This window comes from Callospermophilus lateralis, chromosome 1 (genome assembly GCF_048772815.1).
Source record: "Callospermophilus lateralis isolate mCalLat2 chromosome 1, mCalLat2.hap1, whole genome shotgun sequence".
In the NCBI taxonomy this organism is placed as follows: domain Eukaryota; kingdom Metazoa; phylum Chordata; class Mammalia; order Rodentia; family Sciuridae; genus Callospermophilus; species Callospermophilus lateralis.
In genome coordinates, this window is record NC_135305.1 from 7,468,485 (window position 1) to 7,486,409 (window position 17,925).

Here is a 17,925-nt window from a genome sequence, read left to right on the forward strand (position 1 = left end):
TTCAAGGGCAGAGTCTTGCTTCATGATGTTTTGCAGTCAGCAGGTTGATTGACATCTTGGCAGATCACACCAATCTCAGGTGGGCCACAGCAGATCAGGATAGAGATTCACAATGTCCCTGGGCAACTGACCAGAGGAAATGTCCACTGGTCATTCCCAGAAACCAGAAGCCTCCCTCCAAGAGCCTTCCATGCATGGTGACCAACATGCAATCTATGGACGGCTCCTGACAGACAAGAGCTGATGTTCCTGTTCTTTAATGGACCTCACATGAGACCCAGTAGAGCCTCTTCTATATGTCAAGGCCTCAAGGAGGGGGGCTTGTTATTTCTCTCCACCACTCCCTCTCTCACTAACCAACACTCATGGAGCTTGTAAGGGGCCAAGTCTGTCATCCATGTTGAGGCCACAGGGATGAGTGAACATTGATCTTGTTCCTTAAAAAGACTTAGTGCAAGTAAGAGAAAAACCCATGAGCCAAAATATTCTCTCAAGTAGCAGGAGCCTGAATAAAAAACCAGAGGGAGAAGGGAGTTAGGATTCCCTGCCCAAATGAAGCCACCAGGCAGGAGTAACACCCAAGGGTACTCTACAGGGCCTCCCCAGGTCTATCTTATGGGGGGTGTTATGGTATGGATGTAAGGTATCCCCTAGGAGCTCATGTGTGAGATGATGAAAGAAGGTTCAGAGGAGACATGATTGAGCTATAGCCTAAACCTAATCATTTAATTACAATTACAGTGTGATCTTTGAAATTACCATTTGCTTTCCTTCAGAGGTAGGATCATCAGTTCATCTGAAGCCGAGACCAAGCTGCTCTCTGGTCCCTGGGGGACTGTGGGAAAGTCTCACTCAATTTTTTTTTTTCTCCTGTAGAAGTTGGCCTTCTACATTTCCTTCCCCCAGAACCACCTAATTTTTCATTATCTCAAGTGAGCAAGGCCCAGTTACCAGTGCTCGATCCCTTCACTTGCCTGAGGGTCTTTTGCCTGTACCCATTCCTGGTTCTAGCCAGGGCACACTGATTAGAGAGGAGCCCACCTCAGGCTGGCAGAGACACAGAGGACGGTGTGGTTGGCAGGGGGAAAGGGAGCTCCTGGCCGGACAGGGGGAAGTCTGAAGACCCAGGCTCATGTACTGGGCAGGACCCAGGGAAGACAGGCCAGGACCTCAGCCAGCCTGGTTAGAGAGCCACGCCCACCTCCAGAATGAACCCTGGCTATAGCCTGGGTCTCACTTACAGTGTCCGGACTCTGTCACCTCAGGATGAGCCCCACATTTCACCTCTCTGTGTAGTTTATCAGCACTCATAGTCTTACCTGGGTATACAGTTGGCCAAGCTAAAGGCATTAGCAATTGTGCTGGGTGATTTCCTATGTCTGCTGGGGTGGGCTGTGGTGGACAGATGTTCAACCTATCACCTATGGGATGCTACCATGAAGGCATTTTTGGATGTGATTGACACTTAAATCAGAAGACTCTAAGCCAAGCCCATTGCCACTCCAAGTGTGGGGGCCTTATGGAGCCTTCTCTTCCTAAGGAGGAGAAGATGGGTTGCTGAGAAAGAGGGATTTGTCAAACCCCTGATTGGAGAGTTTTACTATAAGGTCTGGTGACCTGGCTGGAGCAGGATCTCAGCTGACTCTGGCGCCTGTTGCTGGGAGCTGAAGACACATGCCAAAGTCACTTCATCCAGCCAATTACAGACAGCTGTGTGCATGTGGGTCCTTGGAGTGTGTTACAAAGCAGGGTGAGCAGAAGTGTAAATAATTCTGAACTGGGCCCTCAGACTGTCTTCAGACCAGAGCTGCCACATCTGCTCCTCCTGGGTCTCCAGATTGTGAGGCAATCATGCAGAAATCAGCATTATGCACTCCACAACTGTTTGGGACACTTCTTAAAATATTCTCTGTCCCCGGACCCATGAGCACTGAACTCATCTTTGAAGGTTTCATGATGTGTGAACTCCTAGCCCGCTCATCTCTCTCCATATTCACAGCTGAATCTGTGTGGTAGAAAAAAGTTGGAAACAGAACACTGTGTTCATTGAGTGCAAAAGAGGGGGCACCTGGATTTGAACCAGGGACCTCTTGATCTGCAGTCAAATGCTCTACCCCTGAGCTATACCCCCTGCTGCTTACATATGTCTAATAAGCACTCTAAAGCTGTCTGACCACACCCTGGATTTTACCACCTTCTCATGTGTGCCTACTGTCAGGCCATGATACATATCATATCCTGGAACATCATTTGCATCTACAAATGTAAGTTCCAATACCATTTTCCTGCCTATTAGAATTACTGGCTGTTGGGATGGACATTAGCAAGGGACTGTGATCCCTCCACTCAAAGTTAAAGTTGTAAGATTCCAATCAGAACTAATCAGAAAGACTAGGGGTGGTCTGTATTTTTAGTGAGGGAGCTGGTAATACTGATGTAAATCCAGTCTGGGTGACTCTGATTCAGCAATATGTCGCTCCATAATGTCAACTTTACAGAGCAATTAAGGAAGACCTTCAGAAAAACAAACAGATCACTGGCCACAAGAGTCCTCCTTCTGCCAGGTAACTGGTGGCACCAGAGAAACTGACACAGCCTTAAGAAGGGTGGTGCTGAGGGTGAATGGCAAGCAGAACACTGACCAGAGAAAAGACCAGTGTAGGTTTGCCAATAATAATTTTAAAAAACAACAGTAGGGGACACCTGGATTTGCACCAGGGACCTCTTGGTTTGCAATCAAATGCTCTACCCCTGAGCTGTGACCCCTTGACTGACTAGGTTCCCCTTAGCAAGTGTCACCTGTTCCCACACCCAAGGACTCCATGGTGCACTGTGAGTGTTATTCCTTCCTCCTTGATGGAAACTGCACGTGCACCACAGCCTGACAAAAGACCCTGCTTCAGGCCAGGAGGTCACCTTCCAGTCTCCAGAAGACTTTCACTTGTCTGCAGGCTCTTTCCTACCCAGTCTGATTGTATGCACATTCTCGATTCCCTCAGTAAATGGAATTTTCCCCTCTCCCTTCACTCAGAAGTTGAGATATATGGGAGGGAGGAAGGCTGGGTCCTGGCTGTGTCAATCACAAATCTAGGTTATTTGTATGTGTATGTGTGTGTGTGTGTGTGGTGCTGGGGAATGAACCCAGGCCGTGTGCATGCAAGGCAAGCACTCTACCAACTGAGCTATATCCCCATCCCAAGACAAATCTAGGTTCTAATGATGTTTGTTGAATCCAGGTGAGGTTTCTCTGTATCAGAGATCCATGAGCTTTAAAGACAACATTTTTGACCATTGCAAATCCAATACACAATGTAAATACAAAACCAAACTTCCTTCAATAAAAATTCCAGCGTGAAGATTGGAAAAACTGGAAGTACTGAAACTTCAGAGAAATTCAAATTATTGGGAAAAGGGACTATATCATTTTTTTATAATCTGATGTTATAGTTGGAACACCCTTCTAGATGCCAATTTCAGTATATTCCAGCATATTACCAATGATAATACTTAAATAACCACTTCAAAACTCAGTGGTGCCACCAATACCCACCCAGGATTTGGAAAGGTTCCCTGATTAGGTCCTGATTCTGTTACCTGGGACTGACTCCAATTCAGACCTTCTGCATAAGAACTTGCCTGGCTCCACCTTCAGAGAACCAGCACTTTCCATCATTCTCCTTTGTAGTTTATGATGAAGTCAGTGGCAATTACATGAGCAGTCTTCTCAGCTTGCTTCCCATATGTGGAATATTAGAGGCCAAGAGATCTTTTTACTTCACACAGTCTCAATGTCTTTTAGTAAAGGTTGCTAATGCTTTGTCTATACATCTCTCAAAAAAAAAAAAAAAAACCTCATGAGTGTATTTTGATATTAGGCATACATCAAGTGTAAATTATTCTAATTAGGATCCCCTTCTTGTGGTTGTACATGATGAGGATTCTTATATGAAAAACTCTGGTGGATTCTTATATGAACATAGGAAAGTTATGTTAGATTCATTCTACTGTCTTTCCTATTTCTATTTCCTCTCCCTTCCCTCCATTCCCCTTTGTCTAACCCACTAAACTTCTATTCTCCCTGCCTTGCTGTATGTTAGTATCTGCGTATCAGAGAGAACATTTGACCTGTGGTTTCTTGGGATTGGCTTATTTCACTTAACATGATATCTCCAGATCCATCCATTAACCAGCAAAAGTCATAAAGTCATTCTTCCTTAAGGCTGAGTAATATTCCATTGTGTATATATACCATGTTTTCTTTATCCATTCATCTATTGAGGGGCACCTAGGTTGGTTGCATAGCTTAGTGATTGTGAATTGAGCTACTATAGACATTGATGTGGCTGCATCACTGTAGTATGCTGATTTTAAGTTCTTTGGGTAGAGACTGAAGATTGGGATAGCTAGGTCAAGTGGTGCTCTCATTCCACGTTTTCTGAGGAGTTTCCATACTGCTTTACAGAGGGGTTGCATTAATTTTCAGTCCCACTAGCAATGTATGAATGTACCTATTTCCCACATCCTCACCAATGTTTAATGTCACTTGTATTCTTGATAATTGCCCTTCTGACTGGAGTGAGATGAAATCTCAGTGTAGTTTTAATTTGTGTTTCTCTAATCTCTAGAGATGTTGAACATTTTTTCATATATTTTTTGCCAGTTGTATTTCTTTTTCTGTGAAGTGCCTGTTCAGTTCCTTTGCCCATTTATTGATTGGTTTAATGGATTTTTTGGTGTTAAGTTTCTTGAGATTTTTGTATATCCTGGAGATTAATACTCTACCTGAGGTGTAGGTGGCAAATATTTTCCCCATTCTGTAGGCTCTCTCTTCATGTTTTGATTGTTTCCTTTCCTGTGAAGAAGCTTTTTAGTTTGATACCATCCTGTTTTTGATTCTTGATTCTTTGATTTGTTAGGACTCTTGTTTAGGATTGGTTCCTAAGCTGACATGATGGAGAGTTGGGCCTACTTATTCTTCTAGTAGGTTCAGGATCTCTGTTCTAATGCCTAGGTCCTTGATTCACTTTGAGTTAAGTTTTGTGCAGGGTGAGGGTGGGGGGTTCAATTTATTCTGCTACATATGGATTTCCAGCACCATTTATTGAAGAGGCTATCTTTTCTCCAATGTAAGTTTATGGCTCCTTTGTCTAGTATGAGCTAACTGTATTTATGTGGGTTTTTCCCTGTGTCTTTTATTCTGTACCTTTGGTCTTCATGTCTGTTTTGGTTCTAATACTATGCCATTTTTGTTACTACAGCTCTGTAGTATAATTTCAGGTACCTTAAGCAGTATGACATTCTTTGTCCCTTCTGATTCACTTTGGCTTGAAGACCACTTTGTCTGATAGGAGGATAGTTGACAAGATCCAGATAAATAATATGTCTTTTCCCATCCTTTTATCTTCAGTCTGTGGATGTCTTTGCCTTTGAGGTGAGTCTCTGATAGACAGCATATTGTTGGTTCTTGTTTTATAATCCAGTCTGCAAATCTATGTCTTTAGATATAGATTTGATGATGAGTTTAGGCCATTTTCATTTAGTGCTATTATTGAGAAATGATTTCTGTTTTTTTATGTGAATTGGTTTCTCCTGTGATCGACTGTTCTTCTAAGGTAGTTTCTCTGTTTGCTGGTTTTCACTTTTTTTTCTCAATTTTTCTTTATGAAATATTTTATTGAGTATGTTTTGTAGTGCAGTCTTCCTAGTTGTGAATTTTTTTAACTTTTCTTTATCATGGAAGATTTTAATTTCATTGCCAGTTCTGAAACTCAATTTTGCTGGGTATAGTATTCTTGGTTGGAGTCTATTTTCATTCAGAGTTTGGTATATATTATTCCAAGACCACCTAACTTTGAGGGTCTGGGTTGAGAAATCTGCTGAGATCCAGTTTGTTTTCCCTCTAAATGTGACCTGTCAGGTTTGGGGCAATCTTTAAAATTCTCTCCTAATTCTGTATGTTAGGCATCTTCATAATACTGTGGTTTACTATGAGTTGACCCCCCCAGATGCCAGCACCACATCATAGCTGCAAAATGCTTCCTTTGTCATCCTGGAGCAGTAGGAAGAGATGCAGCTTGACATTGTGAAGCACATCTTTTGTAAGTCTGACTGTGTGTTTGATCTTGGATCTCTCCATACCCAGACATGCCACAAACATCCTAAAAATGTGTGTTCCTTTAATTTCCTTATTCCTCCACTTTGATTGTGGGGGGACTGGTCTGAGTGGCACTGTTGGAAGTGGTGGGGGGCAGTGGGGCTGAGGCTCCTTCTTTATTTTGTAATATCCAACCTCCTGAGTCCCTGATCTGCTTTGAATGTCCAGTATTAATTCCCAGTACAGTCCCTTTTTATTCAACCCACCTTGCTGAGAAGGTTCCTATCTGCTTTCTTGCATTCATACCATGGTGCAGCCAGGAAAGCAACCTCATCTCTTCCACCATCTTGAAACCTCCCTCAAGGTGACATAACCATACATGCATGGAATATATGTGATTATTTCAAAAGGTGATGGGCACTTTTTACAGGGATGGTGGGACGTGTCATAATTGCTATGTCTTTTCTGGGAGGTTACTTGCAAGCAGAATACTTTAAAGTGTGCATTTAGTTCATCTTGTATGAGTGTGCAAAACTGTATGTACATGGTTAGCCATTGCAGTGTTGTTTGTAAGAATGAGAAAATGAACCTATTCTGTGTGGGTGCTCACACTCCACATGAACAGACTATTTGCATCAACAGTATTTCTGTGGGCTATTAAGATGCCTGGAACGGTATGATTGAGGGCAATTTTTAGCTTCTTCCACTTTTTAAAAAATTTTCATCCTCAAATCTAATTAGGAGACACATTTTAGCTATGGCATCTCTCATGGGTCCATAAAGATATGCAAATAAAATGGTTCTCAAAGATAGTTCTCAAGCAAATGCTGTATTTCTTGAGGTTGTAATAAAAGGGTTGTCATATAACTATTGTGTAGGAGGCAGAGGTATGGACATGTCACACATAGTATACTCCACTTTTCCCATCTAGATTTAGTTTTCAAGGATATTCTGGCATCTCAGTTCCATTGGATTTTTAAATATTTTGATTTCCAATTTGAACCAACACATTGAGCCAACAATGAAACTAATTTCTGCTTATTCAGGTAGGACTCTGAACCCAGAATCAAACCAATAAGAAACTCTGTAGAGTTTAACATTGCTATTTTTCTCTCCTTGGTCCACGGCTGTCATGAATTCATTTCTACATACATTCCTCCGATTTTTGCTGTTTTGAATAAGCATAGTCTGGTGATTACTTTGGCATTGAAGCCTCCACCTGCAAGGTGTGACTCTGAAGTTGGCATGCTGGAATTTTCTCAAGTTATTGATCAAAAGACAGAGGCAATATGACTGAGACAAGAGGAGAAGCAAAGTAGAACAGGGTCAGCTCAGAGGGAGAGCAGGAGGGCCTCCAGCTGTCAGGGAGGGTTGGCGCTCTTCTGATTAGAAAACCTGCAGGTTGTACAAATCCTATGAATTCCCATGACAATTCTTGGGATCTAATTTTCCAGATCAGATCCCTAATTGTCACACCTGGGAAGCTGTGAATTAAATTTACATCATAATTTAGCAGTCTTGCAGAATCAAATATTGCCTGGAGTTCTCTGGAAATTCTTATGGCTGCTAGAAATAACAATTTGGGTTCTTTATTTTTCCCCACAAATGTCAATCTACCCCTTTGTGAAAAGTTTTTTCCTATTATTTTTATTAGTGCATTAAAATTGTACATAAGTTGGTTTCATTTTGACAAAATCAAACATATGGAATTTGGTTTCAATTCCATTCCCCCTTCTTGCCCTTCCTCCACTCTCCATTATTCTCCTTTCTATATTCTATTGATTTTCTTTTCACTTACTTATTTTTCATTGATGCTTTCTACATATTCATAAAGGTAAAATTCTCTGTGTACCAATTATATATACATATAACACGATTTTGTTAAATTCATACCCTATTTCCTCCCATTTCCCATCCATTCTCTCTCCCTCTGTCTCCTTCTTCTACTCCACTGATATTCCCTTTATCGTTATGATATTTGATACTTACGCACCTTCTTTCATTTGCTCACACTTCTATAGGAAAGGAAACATTTCTTGATTTTTCTGAGTCTGGCTTATTTCACTTAACATGATGTTTACTATTTCAGACCATTTGTCACCAATTTATACTGAGTTCTTCATTGTGTTCAAAAGGAGGGGGCACCTGGATTTGAACCAGGGACCTCTTGATCTGCAGTCAAATGCTCTACCCCTGAGCTATACCCCCTGCTCTTTATGTGTGTCTAATAAGCACTCTAAAGCTGCCTGGCCACACCCTGGATTTTACCACCCTACATGTGTACTTGCTAGTGTTAGACCTTCATATGCATTGCATTCTAAAAGTCATTTAAAATACAAGTGTAAATTCCAATACCTTTTTTCCTGCCAATTAGAATTATTGGAAGATAGGATGAACATTGGCAAGGGATTGTTTCCCCAGCCCCACTAAACTTTCATGATTATAAGTTGAACTAATCAGAAAAACAATTGGCTGAGCACAGAAGCCCAGGTACTGGATAGGGCTCTTGCCTGTTGAGAGGCACAGAAATATCTCCAAGCTTCAGGTGAGCACAAGCTACAGACACAGAGGTGATAAACCATGGAAAAGAGTGACCATACCTCCTCAATATGCTGAGGAGGCACACTGGAGAAGTCAGGACAGACTCTGGAGAGTGGGGAAGATGACCAAAGACCTTTCTAATAAGGAGACTGCTAAATAAGGAAGGTAGAAGGTGATATTGCAGGGTGCTCCTGGATTTGAACAAGGGACCTGCAGTCAAATACAGACATACTCCCCAATTCTTTAAAAGAATGAAAAGAAAGGAAACATAATGACTGCCACTGTGGCCCTCAACAAATGACATAATCTATACCCTTGCCCATTAAAATAGGATGATAATTGAGATCCCTCTGCCACAGATTTGCATGGAACCATGTGTCTGGCTCCATTCTTTACTCCAACAACAACTGGAGACTCCAGAGCAAAGGTAGAAATAGCCACCGGCATTTGCGTTCATGGAACAAGAAAGGAGCTGTGAGGAAAAAAGAGAGGCCCCAGGCAAAGGCCTGAGAGGAGCTGGAGTCAGGCCTGAGGGGCAACTCTAGGGTCCACAATGGGTACACAAACAGGAGGGCCACAGGGTTGCCTAGGATCATGGCCCAGAGAGAGATGGAGGAGAAGAGGGTCAACATGAGGATAATGAATAGGTTCAGTAAGAATAGAAAGATGAGGTAGAAATGAGGAGAGGTGTGAGCAAGAACCTGCAGGTTCTAAGACCTTGAGAGGGAACAGCCATGAGTGAGGGTTGGGTGGGGATTTTGTGTAGGATGAGACTTGACTGTGCATCTGAACACACAAATAGCCAAAAATCAATACAAGACACTAATGAGCAATTAAACCAGAAGTTTTCTTTTCTCCCACATGAAATTACCATTAGGTGGTCCAGGTTTGGCATGGCATAGCATAGGGACAAGTGCCACAGTCCTTCTCTCCAGGTATTCTAGTGCTCTCCCTTCAAGGTCCCAGTTGGCGTCTCCCACTTTAGGATCACAACACCGTCCTCAGAACAGCAAAAGAAGACGAGAGACAAACCTCTCCCTGTAAAATACTGTGCTAAAGTGGATTTAGAGTGGGACCTGAGAAATGGCGCTCTGATAGACTGTTCAGGTGATTCTAATTCATACTTGGGGTTAAGAATAACCATAGTAGAGCCTCAGCTCTACTGGCTATTTGTGTGTTCAGATGCACCTGGACATGTGCACTTGCTAGTGTTCTGCCATCATACACTAACTTCCTGCTAGGCCACACCCCTTCCTGTCTATACACCTGTAGGTGTCACCAGCACCTTCCTCCTCCTTAGAACCTGGCTGAGGGTGGGGCCTATAAATGGTGGCTGTCTGCAGCAGGAACCTCCTTCACACTGAACTAGAGGAGCCAGAGTATAAGAGCTGGCTGCTCAGCAGACCCTTTGGAGGTGAAGGTGGCACTGGGAAATGGCACTTTGATAGACTGTGCAGGTGATTATAATTCATACTTGGGGTTGAGGTCTAGGATGGGCAAGAGCAAACCTTGGTTTCCCCCTGAGACCTCCATCCTCTGGGAAAGGACCTAGGGATCCCATGTGCCTCTAGCAGCTCCCTGCAGGATCTGACTCAGAGACAGGTTTGATCTATTGCTTTGATCTGTGCCTGTGTTAGTCAGATTCTCACTACTGTGACTCTTTTATTCAGTTTCTCATACTGTGACCAAAACACCTGACAAGACAAATTTTAAGGAGGTAAAGTTTATGTGGTACTCATGCTTTCAAAGGTTCATCCATCCCAGCCAGCTCCATTCTGCAGGTCTCCAGGTGAGGCAGAACGTCATGGCAGATGCTGGGGTAGAGGAAAGCAAGTCAGGACATCACTCCAGGAAGCAGAGAGGGATTCCCTCACCACAGACAAAATATATACCCCAAAGGCAAGTCCCCAGTCACCCACCTCCTCTAGCCACACACTACCTACTTCAGTTACCAACCGGTTAAACCCTATCAGGGGATCAAGGCACTGATAATGTTAATGCTCTCATAACCCAATCATTTCACCTTAAACCTTCTTTCATTTTCTCACACATTAACTTTTGGGGGACACCTCATATCTCAATCATAATGGTGACCATAATACCTCACAAGAACCCCATTTAAGGAATAAATGTTGATGTTGGACTCATGAATTCAGAGGGTCAGTTCATGGTTATCTTATTCCAGTATTTTGGGCTAAAGATGAGGCTGAGTATCATGGAGAAAGATTGTGGCAAAGAAAATCTACTCAGTTCATGGTAGTGTTAAACCATGATGCAAATAAAAGACCACTGACTCTATTTTTAAATCAAATAAAAGCAAGCTTGTAATTCAGGCCATACAGGAATGTCTCTCCCAAAACCCGTGGGAATAGAAGACAGTACTCGAGCTTTCTAGGAGCGCAGCTTTATAGCACAGAAAGTTTCATAAAGGGAGGCGTGTCTTGAGAACTTACAGACAACAGAATTTTGACAAGCATCAAACAAAGGCAGGTAGTAGGTTAATGGTCTAAATGGTTCAGTAATTAGGGAGTAAATTTAGATCCCAACATCAGAATTTATGAGGCACCATTAGGATTTCAGAGAGGGTTGTTATCTGGCCAGGGAAAGCCAGAATTTATGAGGGGCCACTAAGGTTTCAGAGAGGGTTGATATCTGGTCAGAAAAATCCAGGAATAGGTGAGTTCAAGGCACGGGCAGGCATTCCAAGTAAGTTTAAAACATCAAAATATGGCCAGGTCAAATAGAAATCCTAATATTTTACAGATAACAGAAATGAATATTTTATAACTTGTGACAAGATGGCTCCTGATCTTAAGAGGGAATTAGGCTGGGTGTATCAGGAGGCAGGAAGCAGAGATAGGAATTGAGCCACTAGGAACTAAATTTAAACCCCAGTGATATCCCAGTGGCTACTTCCTCCAGGTATACACCAGGTGCCTCCAATTACCACCCAGTTACTCCATGTAAATGGTTCATCCATCAGATGGATTAATGCACAGTTTAGTTCCTTTATAAGGGAAGGCCAAAATCAAGCCTATGTAGGGGGCACCTGGATTTGAACCAGGGACCTCTTGATCTGCAGTCAAATGCTCTACCCCTGAGCTACACCCCCTGCTACTTTTATTGGGTTCATTATATGTTTGAGTCCTACAGCCACTCTAGACAACCTATGACGTGTGAATCACTACTTCAGGATGGGAGCTCTTGGCAGCTGCCAGGCCTGGGTCAGAGGAAACTCATCACTCTGCTGCCTACAACAGACAGCCTCCCCTCCACAACAGTCCTCAGCCTGTGTCTTTCAAGCTTTGGGGCCCTGTGCAGGGAGCAGCCTGGAGAAGCACTGGCTGCTAGAATGGCCCTCACAGCCAAACACTGTGCCTTCATGGTGGGACCTACCGGAACACTCCAGTGATACAGGTGTCTGCTCTGACACACCTCCTCACATTTGGGACTGACTTCCTCCCAATGCTCAGTTCATAACATGTTCTACAAAATTAAAATCTACAACAAATGATAACCCTTCCAACTTCTCTTCCAGTTAATATACTCTGAGAATGATGCAGACGTGGATGTAGATTTAGGAATCTGAATATTGAAGAACCAACACCAAGAGAGCTCAAGGAGCAGGACATGCTCTCAGCAGCTTGGCAGGAGCAGGTGACACAGATGTCCGTAGCTTTGACTCTGAAGTCTGACAGCCTGGGTTTTAATTTCAGGAGCTGGACACTTCTCCCTTGTTTCTCATCTGTAATCCTGCAAAATGGGGATAATAGCAAAGGAAACTATCAATAACATGAAGAGAGAGCCAACAAAATGGGAGGAAATCTTTACCACATGCACATCAGATAGAGCACTAATCTCCAGGGTATATAAAGAATTCAAAAATCTTAACACCAAAAACAACGACAACAACAACAACAAACAAAAACAACCCAATCAATAAATATATAAGGATTTGAGTAAATACTTCACAGAAGAACATATACAGTCAACAAATATATGAAAAAATGTTCAACATCTCTAGTAATTAGAGAAATGCAAATCAAAACTACTCTAAGATTTCATCTCACTCCAGAATAGCAGTTATCCAGGATACAAGCAACAGTAAGTGTTGGCGAGGATGTGGGGGAAAAGTTACACTCTTTCAATGCTGGTGAGACTGCAAATTGATGCCACCACTCTGGAAAACAGTATGAAGATTCCTCAGAAAACTTGCAATGGAACCACCATTTGACCCAGCTATCCCACTCCCCAGTCTTTACCTAATGGTCTTAAAATCAGCATAGTACAGTGACAAAGCCACATCAATGTTATAGCAGCTCAATTCACAATAGCTAAACTGTGGAACCAATCTAGGTGCCTCTCAATAGATGAATGGACAAAGAAATTGTAGTACATACATACACTCAATGGAATATTACTCAGCATTAAAGGGTAATAAAATTATGACATTTGCAGGTAAATGGATAGAGTTTGAGTATATCATGCTATCAAGACCAAATATTTTCTCAGTCCAATGCTGATCTGTAATGGCGTGGGGCAAGGGAAGAACGGAGGAACTTTGGGTTGGGCAGAGAAGAGTGAGCATAGAGGAGGAGTGGTAGGGAAGGGAAAGATGATGGAATGAGAATTATTACCCTATGTACATGTATGATTGCATGAATTGTTAGTCTGCATCATGTACAACAAGAGAAGTGAAAAGTTATGATCCATTTGTGTAAAAAAAAAAGAGTGTACACTTTGTTGGGTTGTTTATAGACTGGTTTAATTCATATGAAAGACTGGCACTTACTAAGTTTTTCATATTGTTTGCTGAACACATAGGCTCCCAAGGAACCAGCTCCATTCAAGTAAAGAGAAATAATAAACAGTGGAACTCAACCTGCAAGACACCACATATAAAACTATTTGAATAAATCAGAGTATCTTTCATAAGAGAGAATTAGAAGCTGAATTGAGGAGCAAAGATTACCAAATGAACAAATAGGTATTTTGAATGAATCAAATGAGATGTTCAAGAAATGAAAATGTAATTGACATGTTTCCTTTTTATTTATTTTAAGGAGGTATAGCATATTCAATAAAGTATGTGAGTTATCATGGAGAGGTTGATGGAGGTTTACATGCATGCACACGTGTAACCACCTGAGTCAAGGCACAGTTAGTCTCTAGCACTCAGAGGCTCCTGTGGACTCCCTCCTTGTTATTGTCTCCTGCCAAGAACATCAGCATGGGTGAGTTGGCCTGCTGTGCAGCTACATCTACATGGAATCAGACACAAGATACTCTGAGTCTGGCCCCTTTCACCCATCCTCATGACAATAAGATCCATCCACATCTGTCCACTGTCGCAATCATTTATTGTTTTCCATTCCTGCTCTGTGTTCCATGGCTGACTGCAGCATGATTTGTCTGTCTGTCCCACTGACAACAGACATTCCATGTGTATCCAGTGTGGGCTCCTGAGGGCAATGCTGCTGGATGTTCCTGCATGGGCATGGACACTCTCTGGGGTCTATATCTAGGAACAGAACTGCTCCATAATAGGGAATTCATGTTTTCAGTATCGACGATGCCAGACAGGGGTCTAAGTGGTCACACCAGATTCCACTGCACCAGCAGGGTGAGTGTGGCTGTGGTCACACATCCTCACCAACATGTGGAATCCTCAGTGTCCACCATGGTAACCATCCTGCTGAGATGTAGGGCCATCTCACTGTGGTTTAATTTGTCTCCGTGAATGCAGTGAGGTCCAAACACTGTTTCACACTGTGGTCTGATGCACACTCAGTTTTGGGACACGTCTCTGCTCACTTACCTACTGTGTTGTCTACACTCTTTATTTGCTCTGTGCAAGTTCTTCATATATTTCATCCATGAACCCTTCTTCAGTAATACATGCAGACTCTCCCACCCCATGAGTTGCCTCTTAGCTCTTTAACTGGTGTCCATTTTGTGACACATGAGAACTGTACGTATATGCGGGACATGTATTGTGGTGATTTGATGCATTTGAACATTATTTGATGTTAAAATCAGGTTACACACCTGTCTCCTTAAGCATTTTTCATTGCTTTGTGGTGAAAGTGTTCAAAACCTTTCTTCTCATTCTTTTGAAATATCCACCTCACTGTCATTCTCTGCCTTCACCCTGCTGTGCATCCAGAACTTACTTTTCCCAGTGGTGTCTAGTAATGACCTAGAGTTTGTTTTCATTCTGTCACTCTTATCCATCTGTTTCTGTGGCTGCTGTGCTTCTTGTGTCCAACTTCACGGGCCTTTCCTTATGTTTTCCTTACTGACTCCCCGGACTTGTTGTTTTGCCTGTCACTCTGAGGTTCGAGACACACTGGGACCTGATTTTGTGTGTGGAATGAGGCAGAGGCACCTCTCTTTCCTGATGGCCACCCCAGACTTCCACACCATCTGCTGGACAGCTGGCTTTTCCTTCCTGCTCTGCAGGTCATGGTGGCCATCAGCCAAGACTGTGAGGGGCTCTCCCAAAGATCTGCTCTCACCTGTTGGGCTCTGCCTGTGCTTGCACCAACCACAGGAACCCTTGCTTCCCGGGCTCCAGTCAGTTTGGAGATCTGGCAGGGCAAATGCTTCCATCTCCTTCTTCTTGTCTGGCCATATGGGCTACTGCAATTCTGTCCCATCTTCACACCCGGCATGTTGAATTTCTCTCTTGATATTTTGATTAGATTGCTTTGACCTTCTAGATAAAATGCGGGGAAATTGACATGCTTGTCATGTTGAGGTATCCAATCTCCAAACTGGCCATCTTTTCACTGTTTTTGTTCTTGTGTTTCTCCGCACGATGCTCCATAGTTGTACAGATCATTTTTCACATCTTTGATTTGATTTATTCCTAGGAATTTGATATTTTTATGTTTGTCAAGTAGAACGTTTCATTTTCTAAAATTTGTGGCCATTACATTGAAATGCAATTGCTTTCAACTTTGAATACAGCCACATTGCTAGACCAGCTAATAAATCTAAAATGTACTTAGAGACCCTTTTGTGCTCCCATGATCAATTGCATCATTTGCAAATTAAAGAGGTTTTATTCTCCTTTAAAACTGCACATTTTACTTTATGGTTTTTGAGTCCTAACTGATTAAGAAGTTCATTAAGCTCATTAAGAAGAGCAGTGGTGATAATAAACATTTTTGTCTGGTTCCCTGTTTTCAGTAAAAGCTTTCAACATCCCACCAATGGATAGTATTTCATTTCATGTTTTTGGTAGATTCCTTGTCACATGTTATAGAGTCAGGGTGCTTTCCCTAGTTGGCTAAAAACTTTCTAAAACTCATAAATGTGTACTGAATCTGATGAATATTTATCTTCATGTCTTTTAACAAGCAGAGGATTTTTCTCCTTTAATCTGGGGTCTCGGTTTGGGTTTCTCTAGAAGTAAATTTGATGCCAAGTAGTGTATTTGGGGGATAAACCCAGGAATCCCCAGTAGAGAAATATGTCAGTCAGAGAAAGGAAGGAAGGAAAAATAGCTGGATACAGGAAAGTTGGCATCATAGGCAGCTGGAGCATTGTGCCACTTGGAATCTCTGAAAGTGTGTGCCATGCCTCAGATCACCTTCCCCAAAGGACAAGGATGAGGGATTTATCCACCCACTCCAGCAATAGTGGCTGAGGGCTGCTCCTGGGGATGGGGTTCTACTTCCCTGGGACTTTTGGGTTTTGCCTGTTTGGCAGTCTTAACAAGCTATCAGAGTAAGTCAAGGTGGAGACAGTTGGCACGTGGGCTTGTCAGCACAGAAATGACAAAAGCTGATCCATAGAGGGTCAAAGCATTTGCTATAAATAGTATGTTCCAAGTTGCATTAACAGAGTTTTCTAATGATAAGCCAACCTTGCATTTGTGGATTAAAATTAATTTGGTTATTACATGCTTTTTATGTAACAATAAATTTTATTTATTAAAACATAAATTTTTAAAAAGAATTTCGTTTTAGTTGTAGTTGAACACATTACCTTTATTTTACTTTTATGTGGTGCTGAGGATCGAACCCAGTGCCCTGCACGTGCTAGGCAAGCACTCTGCTGCTGAGCCACAACCCCAGCCAATATAAATTGTTTTTAATATCATAGTTAATATGCAAGATTGGTCTGTTGTTTTCTGTTCTTACACAATCTTCGGTATTTTTCATAGCATGTTTAACCAGCTATATAAAATGTGTTGGGAAGGTACCATTTTATTTAGTTTTTATTTTCAGAAGTGTTTGCCTAAGACTTGCATCATTTCTTTCCGAAATGTTTAGTCAAACAAATGCTGAAACTACATGTGTGGAGGATTTAAAAAAAATTTTTTTTAATGACAAAAAATTTTCAAGAACTTAACTTTTTCAAGAGTTATAGGATTATTTATGATTTCTATTTCTTCTTTATTGATTTGATAAAACAGAGGATGAAGACAAAGATCAAAGAGGTGAGGGAAGATGTCTTGGGGGATCCTGGGTATTGCTCAAGATCTCAGCTTTCAAGATGCTGGCTGAGGTTTATTTCCTCTGGGCCCCCTACAATCTCCAGTCAACCTCTAAACTGCCTCCAGTGTTCCAATTGCTCTACTTATATTACATTATAAATGTGAATAAGACTTATTAAGGATCAATTGTGAACAATGCATTATGAGATCTATAATCTCATGGCTCTCCCCGTATTTCAAGAAAACATGTTCTTGGGCTTGACTCAGTTGGACCCACCCTAGCAAATCTGGCAGGAGATATCTACCATGTCCTGCTCTTACAGCGATGTGGGAGGGACCACATAACAGTGGAAGCTTTCTGGGCGTATTTTTGGCATATTATTGGTAGTTGGGAGAGTGTGAAGCTTTGCCATCAACTGCTCAGGAAGTGCATGTACTAGGACCTGGATCAGATCAAGTATTGTATTTTCTATTCAGCCAGATCAGTCCTCCTAAATTAACCAAAGTGGATTAGTGAGAAGGAAGAGAGAATTAGGACCATCAATCAAAGGATTTCTCTCTCCTCATGCATAGTGTATTTTTCTAAAAAATGTTCTATGCCAACATGTTTTAGGTTTTATTGGCAAAAGTGGCTCATAATCTCTTTATAATATTTTTAATTTTATAGAGAATATAATCATGTAAACTTTAACTTTATTGATGTTGACTCTCAGTGTTTTCTTTTATACTTAATGTTGTCTGAATTATCATTTTTGTTATTTATTTCAAAGAATAACTTCAGCTTTATGGATCCTATTCATTTTCTACTGCATTATTTGATGATTTCATTAATTAATCTCTTCTA

The 17,925-nt window shown here is 41.8% G+C and overlaps 1 protein-coding gene and 3 non-coding genes across 4 annotated transcripts in view; 1 reads left to right on the forward strand and 3 right to left on the reverse strand.

Moving 5' to 3' along the window:
* Positions 1–2,059: 2,059 nt before the first annotated feature.
* Positions 2,060–2,131, reverse strand: Trnac-gca (transfer RNA cysteine (anticodon GCA)). The gene has a single exon. It is a non-coding gene; the product is annotated as a tRNA-Cys (tRNA).
* Positions 2,132–8,230: 6,099 nt separating this feature from the next.
* Trnac-gca (transfer RNA cysteine (anticodon GCA)) lies at positions 8,231–8,302 on the reverse strand. The gene has a single exon. It is a non-coding gene; the product is annotated as a tRNA-Cys (tRNA).
* A 3,373-nt stretch (positions 8,303–11,675) lies between these two features.
* Positions 11,676–11,747, reverse strand: Trnac-gca (transfer RNA cysteine (anticodon GCA)). Its single transcript has one exon. It is a non-coding gene; the product is annotated as a tRNA-Cys (tRNA).
* Positions 11,748–16,027: 4,280 nt separating this feature from the next.
* Positions 16,028–17,925, forward strand: part of Znf777 (zinc finger protein 777) — a 217,206-nt gene continuing 215,308 nt past the window's right edge. The window contains exon 1 of the mRNA XM_076832156.2: positions 16,028–16,033. The gene's annotated coding sequence lies outside the window, so the exon portion shown is untranslated. The remainder of the gene's footprint in view (positions 16,034–17,925) is intronic.